Genomic DNA, 15845 nt, shown 5'->3' with positions numbered 1-15845 from the left:
CCTTCATTGCCCTGTTCTTCCAATCATTTGGCATCAGGTGAATGGTTCCAGCCTCCCTAGAGGCAGCAATAAAGGACAGGGACTGGTATTGGAAGATGGTGGGGCTGTAGACCAATACCTCTGCCTCCTGTATTATTTGTCTACCCAATAAAATAATATTCTTTAATATAACAATTCATGTTTATCAATCTTGTTAAAGGATGAATTAAAGAATCTTTAGAAAAATGCCCCAGTCTAGGTAAAATCTGAACTTATTATGCGTAACACAGCTTCAAGACAAGTCCCCTATAACTCCTTCACAATCCAGTTGCTAACATTTAGCCCCTCTTATAAGAAATTCTGCAGCCACCACTGTTCTAACTCCATTTCCATGCTGCATACATTTTCTGAGAGGGAGAAGAATCTTTAAACATCAAATTCTGCCATCTGTCTCAAAACTATATTCATATAAGACAATGTTTCCATAAGCCCCAGGAAATTGGTTTAGGTAAATAAAGGTAGATAATATCTATGTTAATAAAAGATAGTGATATATTTTCTCTCTCTTCTTTTTACTGTGTTCATTGTTTTTTTTTTAAGTACCTAGGTAATGTCATCTTTTAATAACCCACACCTCCACCAATCCTTATAATGTAAATCATTCAGAATTTAGATTCTAAATTAAATAAGGTTTATTATGCTCCTGGTTAAGAAAAGAAGGTTATCATAGTTTTGTGGAAGAGCTAAGAAAACACACCCCTAATTTTATGGGGAGGCTATGGAGTGCAATGGAAAAGTACTTGAACTTTGGAGTAGCCCTGACTTTGAATCTGGACTTTTCACTTATTGGCTGTGTGAATCTAGCTGAATAACCTATTACAAACTCAGTTTCCTTTAGCTATACAGTTGGAGGAAACTTTATCTAAATTTGTATCTCAGGGGGTTTTTGTGGTACTTAAATGAGATCCTCTATGCAGAAGCAGGGTGACAAGCAAGTACTTGGCATATGGTAACCGCACAGGAGATGGTAGTTATCAGAAAGAAGAGGTGTGTGAAAGCAGTAATCACCAGAGCTCTTGGCTAACTTTGTGAACTGCATGGGGTTGTTGAGTTTACCATCATTCTTTTTGGTTGTACCTTACTTATTTGAACACAGTTTTATTTCTTTCAGACTTGATGCAACTATATCTGTTATCAGTTTCTCATGGCTAAGATGTGAACGAGACAACAATAGGCAAAGCTCATTTATGATGTAGACCCAAGGTGGGCTGGAAAGTCTGGAATAAGCTGGAAAGGTCTTGATGGAACCTTTTGTGGGTGTTAGAAATGTTCTATATCATTTTTACCCTTTACATAGATTAGTACACTTTATCCATTCTGTGTATGTTACACTTTAATAAACATTTTTAAATGATTTGATAAGGATCACAAGACCCACCCATACCAAATCCACTATTAAAGCAAGTTGATTTTATTTTTAATAAGCCTCGCTGAATTTAACAAAGTTTTTTGTGCGAATTTAAAAATGACATCTGGCTGGGCATGGCGGCTCATGCCTGTAATCCCAGCAATCTGGGAGTTTGAGACCAGCCCTGGCAACATAATGAGACCCTGACTTTACAAAAAATTTTAAAAAATAAAAAAAAAAATTAGCTGGGTGTGGTGGTGCTTGCCTATGGTCCCAGCTACTCAGGAAGTTGAGGTGGGAGGATCGCTTGAGCCCGGGAGGTCAAGGATGCATGAGTCGAGGTTGTGCCACTGCTCTCCAGCCTGGGCGACAGAGTGTCTCAAAAAATAAATAAACAGGCTGGGCGTGGTGGCTCACGCCTGTAATCCCAGCACTTTGGGAGGCCAAGGCGGGCAGATCACGAGGTCAAGAAATCGAGACCATCCTGGCTAACACGGTGAAACCCTGTCTCTACTAAAAATGCAAAAAATTAGCTGGGCGTGGTGGCAGGCGCCTGTAGTCCCAGCTACTCGGGAGGCTGAGGCAGGAGAATGGTGTGAACCCGGGAGACTGAGCTTGCAGTGAGCCGAGATCGTGACACTGCACTCCAGCCTGGGCAACAGAGTGAGACTCTGTCTCAAAAATAATAATAAACAAACAAACTTACACAAGTACTTGGTCTACAGATGTTTGTTTAATCCACATTAAAAATCTGGGAGTTTTGCATAATCTGGATTTCTGGCTTGTGGAGAAGTCAGACGATCTGGCAGCAGTGGGCTGGAGCTGCATGCTTCCACGTCTAATGAGGCATTCCCTCTCCAGTTTGCCTTGGGGCCCCACTGTTTCCTGTGATCCTACACCTGTTGCTTTGCTCATTTACTCCACCTGCCTGGTCTAGTCAGCATTTGAGTTTGCCAGCCTTGTAACACAAACACTGGTTGGCCAGTTATCTTCTTCATCTCCAGCCAACTGACAAAGTTATCTTTTCCACTGAAGAACTGGTTGATGATTTTTAATCCTAAACCGGGGAAGAGAATCGTTGTGTCTTACTCTTTGATCTCTCCAGTCCACGGCAAGCATTCATGAAATGCTTGTTGAGTGAATGAAAAACCCCACATCATGTGCTGACAGCTTGTTTGTACGTATCTCCTGTCACATTTCTTTTCATGGCACATGGGTTTGTTAGTCCCACTGTGATTCAAACCATCCTTTTCTACCATAGCACAAGATGCCGGGTTAGGAAAGCGAAAGGAAAAATGTTCTCTTCACTGTCAGTTTAAATCATGATTTGAAGCAGGTTTTATTATACCAAATTATCATCAGGCTAATTGCTTGACAACCTCTCTTGTTACTGCTGGCTGGCGCCATTCAACTGATCCCCTCTGCTGATATCTGGCTGGGGGAGGCGTGGCATATCCTCACTAAGGAGAATTCTGCTACCTGGAAAAATACCCAAAGCTGCTAAGCATCATACATGCCATCTATGTCCCATTCCAAAGTTGCCGTAAATCCAATATGTGCAGTAGTGTTTAAGAGCATATGACTTGAAATCAGGTTACCTGGCTTCAAATCCTATTACTACCACTTGTTTTGTGACCTTGGGCAAGTTCTTTTTTTTTTTTTTTTTTTTTTTTGAGATGGAGTTTCGCTCTTGTTGTCCAGGCTGGAGTGTAACGGCGTGATCTTGGCTCACTGCAGCTTCTGCCTCAGCCTCCCGAGTAGCTGGGAATACAGGCATGCGCCACCACACCTGGCTAATTTTGTATTTTTAGTAGAGATGGGGTTTCTCCATGTTGGTCAGGCTGGTCTCGAACACCTGACCTCAGGTGATCTGCCGGCCTCGGCCTCCCAAAGTGCTGGGATTACAGGTGTGAGCCACTGTACCCCGCCAACTTTGGGCAAGTTTTTAATCTCTCTGTGCTTGAGATTCTCCAGCTGGGAAATGGTGATAATAACAGTACCTCCCTAGTGGAGTGGTTGAGAGAGTTAAAACAAAATATGTAAAGTATTTAATATCCTGCCTGATGCCTAGTAAACACTCTACTAAGTACATATGTAAGTATATAAATGTAACTGATATGTGCTTCTACCTTTCCACCTTATTCTTTTTTTTTATTATACTTTAAGTTTTAGGGTACATGTGCACAACGTGCCTTATTTATTCTTTATATTAGCTGTGGAATTGTCCCAGAGATTGAAATGGATCATTAATAATGCTAGTTTGTGTTCCACAATGATTTTTCTCCAAGAGGCTTTTTTTTTTCATTCTTAAGAATAAATTGTGAACCCAAATGTAACTCTTTTACCTGCTATTCTTAGCACTAAATGGTAACTTGGTTTTCCCTGTCTGGGATGTTGGGACTTTGAAGGGATGATTGAGTTCAATGCCTTTAATTGCTACCTTCTGGCCAGTAACATTCTTGTGAAGAAATACCTTGGTTTCCCCAAAGAATTAAAGAATGTGGAAAGAGAGAAAAAAGAACAGGGGGATATGATTACTTTAGGCCAGTAGAAAAGAAGCAAAATTAAATTGAAAAAATGTGTTGATTCTCATCTGTAATTCCAGTCATTTTCATTTGTGTGCCTTTCGATTGCTGTATCATAAGTGGTTTATGTCCTACAGTTATTATACTGGACAGGCATTGTATAATAATACTTTGGACTTAACTGACATCTTTTATGATACTAAGAAGCCTGGAGCCATTATCTCATCAAAATTGTTAAAGTTACGGTGTCATCAGCCTGGGATAAAAAATGATTGCCTGAGTGTAAAATGAGCATTGGGTTCAGCTGCTGTGTGTCTGCTTCCCTTACAGCATTTTCAAGGATCTGACTCTTTCAGACATACTTGGAGTTCAACAAATACAATTTCCCAGGAAATTAAATGAAAATGGGCTATAAGGGAGAAACTAAGCTTACTGAGTTTCTATCTAGGCTCACTGCCCAGTTTTCTTTCAACCTGAAACCTATATGTGGGAATTTGCAGAGTTGGGCTAAACTAATCGTGAACCCCACGAAGTTCATTTACTGTCTAACACATCATCATCATCTTGGACCTGGTCTCTACCCTCACCATTGAGATTTATTCTACAATCACTCTTCCTTCTAAAGATGCAGTGTGACTTCCAAAAGTGAGATGTACAGGACACCTGTTCTACCTGAATCTTTTGCATATTTTGTAAAGTTTATTTATTAAGCACCTAATAAATGCCAGCCATTGCTCTAGGTGTTTGGAACTCAGCCATGATAAAAATCAAAAACCTCTGTCTCATGGAGCTGACATTCTTGTGAGCAGAAGCAATAAATAACAAACACAATACATATGTAAATGAAACAGTGTGTTAGAAGTTGGTGAGTGCTCTCAGAAAAGAAAACCAGACCAAGAGTTCAAGAGGCTGTTTCTAGCTCCCCCATTCATAAATTTCCTAAGTTCCTCCTGGGAGTTTAAATGGCTATGCCCTACAGGCATTTAAACCTACCTTACACAGAAAATCAATCTACCTTACAACACCTAGAGAATAGTTTAACTGTTATGGACAGACCCAGAAATTTAAAAAAAAAAAAAATGAGCAAAGAAACCACAGTCTTCATTATTTTGTGCAGCTTTCCCACCATAGACCTTCATCTCTAATCCCAAACAAGCACCTCACAAGGCCATGTGCAAATCATTAAGGAAAAATACCAGCGGAAATCTGGTGTTTAGAAATCAAGGCTATTTATCTTGGTCTGCAGTTCATCAACAGAGTAACATAAAACTCTCCTGCCCTGGGCTTATAAAATGGCAATTAGGAGAAAACAGGATGTGCTTGAGTAGATGAGCTACTAGCTTTGAGAGAAAAAAATGAAAGCACCATATTCAAACACTCATCTAGTTTATTCCTTTTTATCCTCTCTTCACCACAAATATTAGGACTAGGAAGACACTGAGTGGTGTTCTAGACCAGAGGCCTCCTCCAAGGATGAGGAACAGAGCCTTAGACAATAAGTAACGTGTTCAAGGTCACGTGCTAATCAGTGGCAGAGCCAGAAGGGAAAGCAATGTCCCCTCCCTTCTGGTCCAGTGTGCAGCGGGGTCCACAGCACTGCTTCCAGATTAGATCATCATTACTTCTTCCAACAAGAATGGCCTAACCCTCTGCAAGTGATTGCCAAAGAATCTGGGCAGGTAGAAAGTGAGAAGTCAAGATGTTTGTGAGAGCATTCCACATGAGGAACAGATGCGTTTGTTTTTGATCACAGCTGAGTCTGAACGCTCTCTAGAACTCAGATGTAGAGAAAGGAGGAAATACAAGATGGGGCTGTGGGCAGGTCTTACCTGGGCTGGGGGAGAAGCGTGGTGTGGATGGTCTTCCTTCTAAATGAGGGGAGCTGGTGCACATTCCAGTGTAAAGAACATCCTATGCACCAGAGTTGTCTGCATTGACTCAGGACGGCATCATCTCCAGACTTGAGGACCCCCGAGCTCACCATTCTTCTGTCCATGAGTGGCCACCCAACCACCCAAGGGTGAAAGGTCGTGCTCTATGCTCTCACCTCAGGTCATGATGAAGGTAGGAAGAGCGACCATCCAGCCCATACCACCACAACTGGGTAACATTAGAGCTCTTCCTGTAGACCAAGCACTATGCTAAGTGCTTTTCCATAGCATCACCTTCAGTCCTCACATCAGATAGGTACCCATTTCAGAGGAGAGAAAACTGACGCTTGGAAAAGCTGAATAATTTGCCTGCAATCAAAGCTGGTGAATGCAAAGCCTTTATCTCAGAGGGTGGTGGTTCAGAACATGGGCTCTGTGGTCAGATTGCTTAGGTGTGCATTCCAGATCTGCTGCTTGCTGGCTGTAAAATGTTCAACAAGTTACTTCTCGAAGCCTCAGTTTCCACATCTGTAAAGTTGGAGTAATAATTATAATATTTACCTTATAGAATTGTGGTGATGATTAGAGAATGTAACATGGTAACTACCGACACGTAGTAACTACTAACTATGGGTCAACTGTAGGTTGGAACCACATGAAATTTCTATTGTAGTGGACCAAAAATTATCAAATATTGGCAATTTCATATGGTTCAATCTAGTATTACTAATAGGCATCCATTCTTTGTAAATATCAATGCTTTCCTTATTCATCTCATAATTTGTGAAAGGACAGGTTATTTAATTGCTTTTAACTTTTCCTTGTTTTAGTTTCCCTAAAGAGTGACATAGAGGCTGGGTACGGCGGCTCACGCCTATAATCCCAGCACTTTGGGAGGCTGAGGCGGGCAGATCACCTGAGGTCAGGAGTTCAAAACCAGTCTGGCCAACACGGTGAAACCCCATCTCTACTAAAAAAAAAATAAAAAATTAGCCAGGCGTGGTGGCACATGCCTGTAATCCCAGCTACTTGGGAGGCTGAGGCAGGAGAATCTCTTGTATCCGGGAGGCAGAGGTTGCAGTGAGCTGAGATTGCACCACTGCACGCCAGCCTGGCGACAGAGCAAGACTGCATCTCAAAAAAAAAAAAAAAAAAAAAGAGTCACATAGATTTCTTTTACTGTAACAACATAACATCCATGAGGACTGTGTATGCAATATACACAGTTCCCTGAGCCAACACAACCTGTTGAGGATGTTGTCACAGAGAATCTGGAGCAGAGTGGATCTGAAGTGAGCTTAAATTGGACAGAGCTGGACTATGAGGAAGTGACTGGTGACACAAATGAGTCCACTCCTGGCTCCTTTAAACTACTGTGAATGTTCTGGTCTTTTCAGGAATGGCGTTCCCATACTAGCCGGCTGATTGTGATAAACAAACGTCAAACATGACCATTCGTTATTCCGCATAGTGGAGATGAGCTCTGGTCTGCAGCAGGAGGTTGTTAAATTTGACATATTCAAAATGAATTGCACGGCCTGGCTGCTCTTGAACTCTGGCTTGCTGGGAGTAGCCTATGATGGAAGGAAATTCCACTCTGTGGTGGTGTTTTGGGGAGGTTGCATGGTGGGGAGAGGAAAACATAAAGCTGGGATAAGAACAGTGCTTTCCTAAGAAAAAAGGAGGCTACTTTTGAACGAATGCATCTATGATGCCAGATCTAGTGGGAGGCTTCTCTTCTTTTGAAAGATGATTCTGTGCCCCACCCCATTCCTATCCCACATTTGCCTCAATTTCATTTCCTTAGATTTCACATTATAGAGATATAAATAACTCTGGAATTCAAGTGGAACATTCTAGAGAGACAGACATTCTAGTTAATACAGGAACAATCTTTCAATAAAATTAGTATCACCTTTGAAATGCAATGATACTTTGAGGATGCTTCAGACTTTGTTGGTGTTTGGAATGATTACTACTGCTGGTAGAAAATAATGCCACTGTGAATTCAAAATTCTGTGTGTGTGGGCAGGGGGGCATGCTCCCTTTCTCTCTTCTTTCTGTGCCTAAAAATAACCTGCAAATCTTGTTCAAATTCTTTTGCAAGGAAATTTATAAATTGTCTGTGTATTCTATAATTATTTTCCCATCATGATGGCTCTAAGGAAAATACATTTACATACCCATAAACTCAGACACTCTTGGAGTCCCATTTTCTTTCTGTGTGTGCTGTTCCTTTTCTCTTTCTCTCTCTCTTTGTGTCTATGGTTACTGTTAAGCTGACCCCTACAGTCTGGGGCAAATACCAAACTTGAATCAAGCACTACTTATCCATACAGCTGCGAAGGATTGCGGTTTCAGGGCCTCAGATGATAGATTTAAGTAAAGTCTGTAACTGGATGGAGTTTAGGAAACCTGTTATGATTTCATCTACAAAGGCGGGCTGCATCGCACCCCACTGTGCTGAATTTTAAGATGCAATATGGTGTTGTTGTTTTGTCTTTTTTTATGAGCAGCATCTTTATTATAAATGATCTATTTTTATGTCTGTGGTGATTTTTATAATACTGAATTTCATTGTTGAGAACAATGACTGTAGAAAGATCTTTCTTTATTGTTCCTGCCTCTTCTCCCAGTGTCTGGAAGAAACTGTTGCTTGCAAAAAACATAGCTAATTAAAAATTGAACTTAATTAGCTACAAAGAAGCCCGACTCGCCAGGGCTGGGAGGAAGGGCAGATAAAGCTGCCGACGCTGTGTTCTTCTTTACCTTCGCTTTAATGGTCTTCACAGCACGTCGTGTTTATGAGTCAGAGGACCCTAGAGCGACACTTGTTGGGGACGGGCAGGACACCACAGCACGACAGGCAGCTCCTGCAAGTGGCGGCGGGAATGCACGCCGGAGTCGGCGTGCCAGCGCGGTGGAAACCGGTTCTCAGGTTCTGGCCGAGTGGACTTCCCCTTACATCAGCGGGCCAGCTCCTGTCAGGCAGGCGGCCGGCGATTGGCCGGGAGGAGGCAGTCATTCAAACTGCCTTTTGTGTTTGGCTAATCAGGGCAGCCCAGGTTCCCAGCGGAGGTGCGTCTGTGGTGTCAGACACCTGTGTCTCAGCTCTGTCTTCCTCGGGCTGGCTCCTGCGGATCCTTCCTGGGCAGAACCGTGCCTCTAGGCCACCTCCCCCAAGCCACCAAGCCCCCGCGGTGGGCCAGCCTTGGCCCAGTGTCACGCAGGACAGAAATGACCAACAGATAACTGAGGACAATGGACCTGCCTGGGCATAGACTTCCTTAAGGTAAGTCCATTTTAAACCAACGATTTCTCGATGACATTATTTCTCCGTCGATGTTGGCAGAAATGCCAGCATTGGGAAGGTAAACTAAAGAGAGGTAGGGAAGTTGTTCAAGTTAGGCCTTTGCGATGAAATCACCAAGGTTTTGGGCTGTCAGATATGCTGACAAAATAATATAAAAGAATAAAGAAACATGTACATGGGGAGGAGAGAGCTTGACAAATGACTCTAGTCCTCTCAGGCAACGGGCACTTTTTCCTATTTGATGAGAAGCTCAAGTGATAACAGAGTAAAGTAACTTTTAGTTAAGGCCAACAAATATATATGCTAACTTGTGTAATAAGACCAAGTCAGCCTGAACATCTTGGCTCCCTCCAATCATGCAACCTCAGGATTTACAGCCCAATTTTAATTATAACTTATTTTTAAAGCTATCTTTAACTTTCTTATTTGGGATATGAAGGCAGCTTTTCTTTTTTAGGTCTGTTCAACATGGGTGAATCAATGAATTGCACTTCAACAGCAAAATTGGATTGTATTGATTGGTTGGCTCACTCTTCTCATCCTTTATGTTTCAGAGAAGGTCGGATTATAAATGCAAGCACCTACATTTAAGCAACAGTTGAGATGCTTAAGAACGTGCTTCTGTGTGATTCTGATTAATCCTTAACTATGCTCTGATTTCATTTTACTTGTAAATCAATTGACACATACTTCAGGGACCATCCTGTCTTTTCTCTGGGGTTGCTGTCACCGTATTTGTAACTTGAGGATTTAATAATTGAAGATTGATAAAAAAGACTGGTGGTTTGGGACTAGTGTTTTCACCCTGTCTGTTTTGTTGTGATAGGAAGGAAAGTAATTTTCCCTTGGATTTAAATTTTTTTCATTGAAAACATTCTGAAAATGGGTAAAGTTCTCTTTATAAATCTAAAGAGGTTCTGAGACTACTTTTCCCACCTCATTAATTTCAAGGATGTAAACACCTTCATGAAAGGAAGGTGTTTACCCGTTCTCAATGATTCTGTTCAAGTGATAAACAGCAATAGGGCAAACAGGTCATTCAAAATCTGTGCTAATCATCCTCAAGTGTGTTTTTTCTTCCAATGATTACAGCCAGTTGGAGTTTTCCATTTTTTTCAGCAGTTAGCTAAAGTGTCTTTATAAAAACATTTTCCTATAATAAAATAACACATTAGTGACATTTAATATAAACATAAAAATTACTGCTTTGGTGAATAAAAGCACCAGAAATGGCATTACCCATCAGATGAAATATGATCATCACACAAGTCTACAGCAATCACTTAAAAATATAGTGTATATGCAAGTGATTTTAAAATATGGATCCATAGGTAGGTAGACACAAAGTGAATTTATAAATGTTGAAATAGTTAAAGAGAAATGAACATTGGAAAGCTAAATAGATATTGAACATTTTTATATTTGAAAAATCTACCTTCGCTTATGAATTACAACCTAGAGAATATATAAATCAAAGGTAATTTCCTGAGTTAAGTATAAGTCATTTTTTGTATGGAGAGGGATAAATACCCTCATCTTATTCCCTAATCTTAGCCCTAATCATTGTCTTCCATAAAAACCCCAGTATCCTAAAAAGGTACAGAAAGGAAGAGGAGAGAGCTGGTTGAAAAACTTCTTAACAATACTTAAAAGTAAACAAAGTCACAAACCCCACGTTTTATATTAAGAGTGTAGAAAGCCCTTGTTCAGGTCTGCAGAGTACCAGCGCACTCCAAATATGTAATTTAACACATTCATTAATAACTATGATAAATAGATATTTTATTCCAAGAACAATATCATTAGAGAGTTAGATTGGAGGGCAAGGGGATTAAGTATCTTAAGTTTATTGTTTCCCGAGTGACCATTTTTAAAAGCCTCCTTCCAGGAACTGTGGAATGCCTGCCAGGCTCCCTGACTGCTGTCTGGTGAGGGTCCCTACTGGTGCTGTGGACAGCACAATACACAATGGGGCACAAGAAAGCCACGCAGCCTCCCCCTCCTAGACACATGCTGTGCACCCCCTTGGCTCTGCTTGGAAGGTTCAGCTCTGCAAATGGAAGGTTGCAAACATCAGACACCTTCCTCTCTCTGTTTCTGTCTCTCTCCCCTTCTTCTCCCCACAGTGTCCAGCCTTGGCCCCTGACTTTTCCTGGGGTTGGGGAGGCCTGTAGGTTCAGAAGCTGAGCAGCTGGGTGAAGATCTCCCTTAGCTCAATGTGCTCTGGCCATAGGGAGCAGACAAGCAAGCTGAGTTTGGGTAGCCCTAGACACATGGAAAAAGAAACAGCTTCCTCACCTCCACCCCTCCATAGATGACTTCATTAAAATGTCGCTGGTTAATAGGGAAAACGTAGCACTCCCTGTTAGGCCAAACCCCTAAAAGGCATGTTTTTTAGAAAACAAAAAATAAACAAAAAAAATCCCCAGCAGCCTTAATGATCACATTTTGGTGACGGGTGGGAAGGTATACTTTCATACAAATGGATGATTTTGGAAGGCATGAACCTAAGCTGTCTCACACAATTTTGCTTCTTAGTTGGACTGACTGGTTTAAAAAATGAAGCCCAAATGATAGCCGCAGAGCGGTATGGGTGGCATATCATCTGATCCCATTGAGATAAAAGCTCTCAACAAACTTGTGTGAACCAAAACTGATAGAATGAGTGATGTTCCACAAGTGATCAAGAGACTCCTAGCTGGGTGCGGTGGCTGACGCCTGTAATCCCAGCACTTTGGGGGGCCAAGGTGGGCAGATCACCTGAGGTCGGGAGTTTGAGACCAGCCTGACCAACATGGAGAAACCCTGTCTCTACTGAAAATACAAAATTAGCCAGGCTTGGTGGCGCATGCCTGTAATCCCAGCTACTCGGGAGGCTGAGGCAGGAGAATCGCTTGAACCCAGAAGGCGGAGGTTGCAGTGAGCTGAGATTGTGCTATTGCACTCCAGCCTGGGTGATAAGAGTGAAACTCTGTCTCATAAAAAAAAAAAAAAAGAAAGAAAAAAGACTCCTGGCATCAGTCACTGAAGGAGGACTTTGCTTCTGCACTGGAAGCCTGACTTTAAAGCAAAAACTCTGGTGTTGGAATGTAAATGAGCCCCACCCTGGGAAGCTATGGCTGCTCAGAAACACTTGGTTTTTTCCAAGTACCAAAGCTCCCTAGTAAGCAGTACAGCTACCAGTAGACTCCACCCACTAAAACATGTGTTCCACATTGCCCATCAGCCCTCCAGGGGCGGGGGTCCCAGCAATCAGCCTCTGAAGGGAATCTCCAAGTTCTTCCCTTATCTTTACTCTCACAGCAGTGGAGGCACGGTCTCAGTGACCTGATACTTATGCATTTATTTCTCAGTTGTTTATTAATCGTGGGTCATTAGTTCTTCCATCTGAGGTAGGTCATATATCATTATCCTAGTGTGGAAGAGAGAGAGAAAAAGAATGAAATGGAAGAATTTGTCCAACACTACCAAGAAGTTAGTGAGAAATTAGAACCTCAAATACCATGCGGTTCTCCTTCCCTTTTTGTCTTTCTGTCAAAACGGAAATCAGGGATCCTTAAACCTTTCCCTGAGCAGTTCTCTCTGGGCACTAAAATGCTTCAGGCCAAAAATATGCTGGTTCTCTTAACTGGATCACTCTGTGACTGAAAGAGAGAGCATTAAAACAATGAAATGAATTGGGTGTGTGCTCACCTGAACAACTCAAAACCCTAGCGGGTTGCTGGTAAAGTTTTCCTGAAGCCTAAATTGAGGACAGCACCCTCTCTCCTCTGGCTTTTTCCTAGAAAGACCTGATCATTTAGTTTATAACAAATTTCAACCCTGGCCCCTTGACCAGGGAGGCCAGTTGCGGGTGAGCCGTCTGAAGGTGGCTGGCCTGCATTGCCTCCGAAGGTATTTCAGGAATGTTAATGGTATGCCTGAGTGGAGGCCTCAGAGCTCCGAGCTCAGGCCTGAGAACTGTTCTTGTGGCCATCTGTTGTGGCCCAGGAAGTCTCATAGCAACAGCTTCTCAAGAATGGTGCTTTTTTTTTTTTTTTAAATTAAGATTAACTCACACAAAACCAAAAAACTGCTCCACTGCTCAAGAAGAATCAGGACAGCATTCAGATTTTTTCTACACAGTGATGAGCTTTTAAGGAAGAAAAGCCCCCGCATCCTACATTCCTGCTCTTTAAATGAGCAATTTGTACTTGGTGTTGAGGTCTTAATTTTTTTTTTTCTCCCCCGGGGTAGAATTCTTTCTTTGGAAAAGAATGGAGGTGAAAACAAGTTTCCAAGGCTGTGGAGAAAATAGTCAGCAAAAATATGGTTAGGAAAAAAGTGGTCAGTTTTTTTGAGATTTTCTTGGTATTTGTTGTTCTTAGCGATCCTGTCAGCAGCTGCATTTTTTCCCCCTCTGTAATAATGTGAGCTTTATATGCCTGGCTATTTAGTTAGTGAAATGAACTTCAGACAAAGACACTAATTTTACCATGATGATGTATGCCCTCCGGTATGAATCTCGAATCTGTGCAACAGCTGACCTCAGAAAAAGAGGTAGGGAAAGTAATAATTATAGTTCTATATTTTTTCATTGATGAGACATTAAGTTAGTCATTTACAAAAACTGAGGTTTTTCCTCAGGATAGAAGATACTGTAAAATGATAAATACGTGAAGCCTGGGCAGGCATGCCAGACAGAGACAAAAGAATTCTATTCTGTTCCGCATTGTACCCCTTACCAGGCTATTTCAGGAAGGCACACGGCCTGTCAGAGCACAGTGCCTCATCTGCAAATCTGATTCCTGCATTGTTAAGGAGGTTAAATATAATCACCTAAAAGGAACTTGGGAAAAGATCCTTGAATCTGAATGGTGTCTATAAAGAAGTATTATACACTGTCATTCTTGCTGTGGCACAACCCTGGGAAAACATTTTCATGAGAACTTTTAGATCTCCTTCACTTTTTAGTTTGGCACATTTCCCTCAAGTTTTGTGACATAAAATTTCCCAGAAGAGTCGCAAAATATTCCAAGTGATTTTTGACTATTATTACATAATTCCTGAATATGCAACACACTTGGAATACTTCTTCATATTCTTGATTGGTAGTGTGTATTGCTACTTATATATTATTCAGATGTAATACATTGCCCTTAGTAATGGCGCCAACCTCTACTTACGTGTTATTTAGATCTATTACATTGCCCTTAGTAATGGCGCCAACCTACCCGGAAAGGGATATGTACTTCAAGTTTTGTTGCTGAAACACAGGTTCCTAATGACCTTTCTTTCTATAAAGGCCTGACTTATACCCTCTTTGTGCATATTGCCTCCTATATAAAATATAACCACCACATATTTAGGAAGTGCCTACCATGTATCAGCTGGGTTTCTAGGTACCGAGTTTGGAGCTGTGAATAAAAGTAGACAAAAATTCTGGCACACATTCTAGTCAAGTGACACAGGTAACAAGTCAGATAACACAAAAATAAGTCAATTGTATTATAGGCTAGAAAATGATAACTGCTATGGAAAATACATAAAGCAGAGAAGTACATCATATAATGGCAGAGAGGGTATTGCAATTTTCTAGGGAGTGGTGGAAGGACCTGCTAAGAAGATGATATTTAAAAGAAAACTTGAAAGAGGGGAAAAAATGAGCCTTGAAGGTTACCTAGGGAGCATTGCTGACAGAGAGAAGAGAATATGCAAAGGCCCTGGGGCAAACGTGTTTGGGAAAGAGCTGGGAGGCCAGTGTGGGTGGAGCAGAATGTGGCGGGGCAGAGAGACAGTGGGTCACTGGGAGGCAGTTAGCTTTTACTCTGAAAAAATCCTAGGAGAACTTGCTTCACAGAGCAGTTGTGAGCATTAAATGAAATAATTTGTGTAAAGCCTTCTATAGAGTGCCTAGCACACAGAAAATCTTCTGTACTTTTTAGCTGTCATCCATTTGCTTATTATTACCACTACGTAGTCTAGGATTTAAGGATGGAATGATGTGAGCACACAGCACAGAGCTTTGTTCTGATCAAAGTTAATTGTTTCTTATGAGAATTAAACTCCCAACCTTGGCCTCTTAAATATTAAATTCTATCAGCTAAGAAGGTTCCAAGTCTATATTGTCACACATACAGAGAAAAAAAGCTTGCTTTTAAAAAATTGGCCCTGACTAAGCTAAATCGTTGTTTCCATTTTGAAAGTACCAAGTCCATGCTCTCTAGGGACAGGTGTATTTTGAGACATTTGCTTCCAATTTCAGCTACAAAAGTCTTATTGAATTCCACTGAATTCGCATGATCTCACAACATACTCATGTTTGAGTTCTGATATCAATTCCCTTTTCTAGGCAGCAGGATTCGAGGTAGGGAGGAGCATATTGCAGATATAATGAAAATAAGGAGTCAATGTGCTTTTCTTCTCCCCACAGTCCAGAAGCAAGATTACCTTTTGAGGCACTTCAGGGACCCTTTCTTAAAATGATCTTCCTGGACACCCCTTTGAATGTCTAGATTATGCTGATCTCCTTTGAACCTGAGGGACTTGGGTCATAACTTATGTCGAGTGATGACTAGCTCAGGAAATTAGAACAAGACAGGGAATCCTTTTCTCCAAGCATATGAAGACCATCATTTAGAGTCAGGGATATTCTTGCTCTAGAACCACCATAAGTGATTTGGGAGCAACAAAAGGAATTATTGATGATAACTAGAGATGCTGAATGAATGAAAAGATCTGTCTAAAAATGTGCACCTTCATCACTGGAA

At 41.4% G+C, this 15845-nt stretch overlaps 1 protein-coding gene across 2 annotated transcripts in view; it reads left to right on the top strand.

Annotated features, from left to right (window-relative positions):
- The window catches only part of SHROOM3 (shroom family member 3), a 358512-nt gene that overhangs the window by 154500 nt on the left and 188167 nt on the right, over window positions 1-15845 (top strand). The window contains exon 1 of one of the 2 annotated variants that reach the window (XM_008957687.5): window positions 8715-9075. The exons of the other annotated variant lie outside the window; for it this stretch is intronic. The gene's annotated coding sequence lies outside the window, so the exon portion shown is untranslated. Of the gene's footprint in view, window positions 1-8714; window positions 9076-15845 lie in introns of those variants that run through there. 2 annotated transcript variants of the gene reach the window in all.

This window comes from Pan paniscus, chromosome 3, assembly GCF_029289425.2.
Source record: "Pan paniscus chromosome 3, NHGRI_mPanPan1-v2.0_pri, whole genome shotgun sequence".
Classification (NCBI taxonomy): domain Eukaryota; kingdom Metazoa; phylum Chordata; class Mammalia; order Primates; family Hominidae; genus Pan; species Pan paniscus.
The sequence above is the reverse complement of the archived record's forward strand: the minus strand, read 5'-3'. Positions and strand labels throughout refer to the sequence as shown.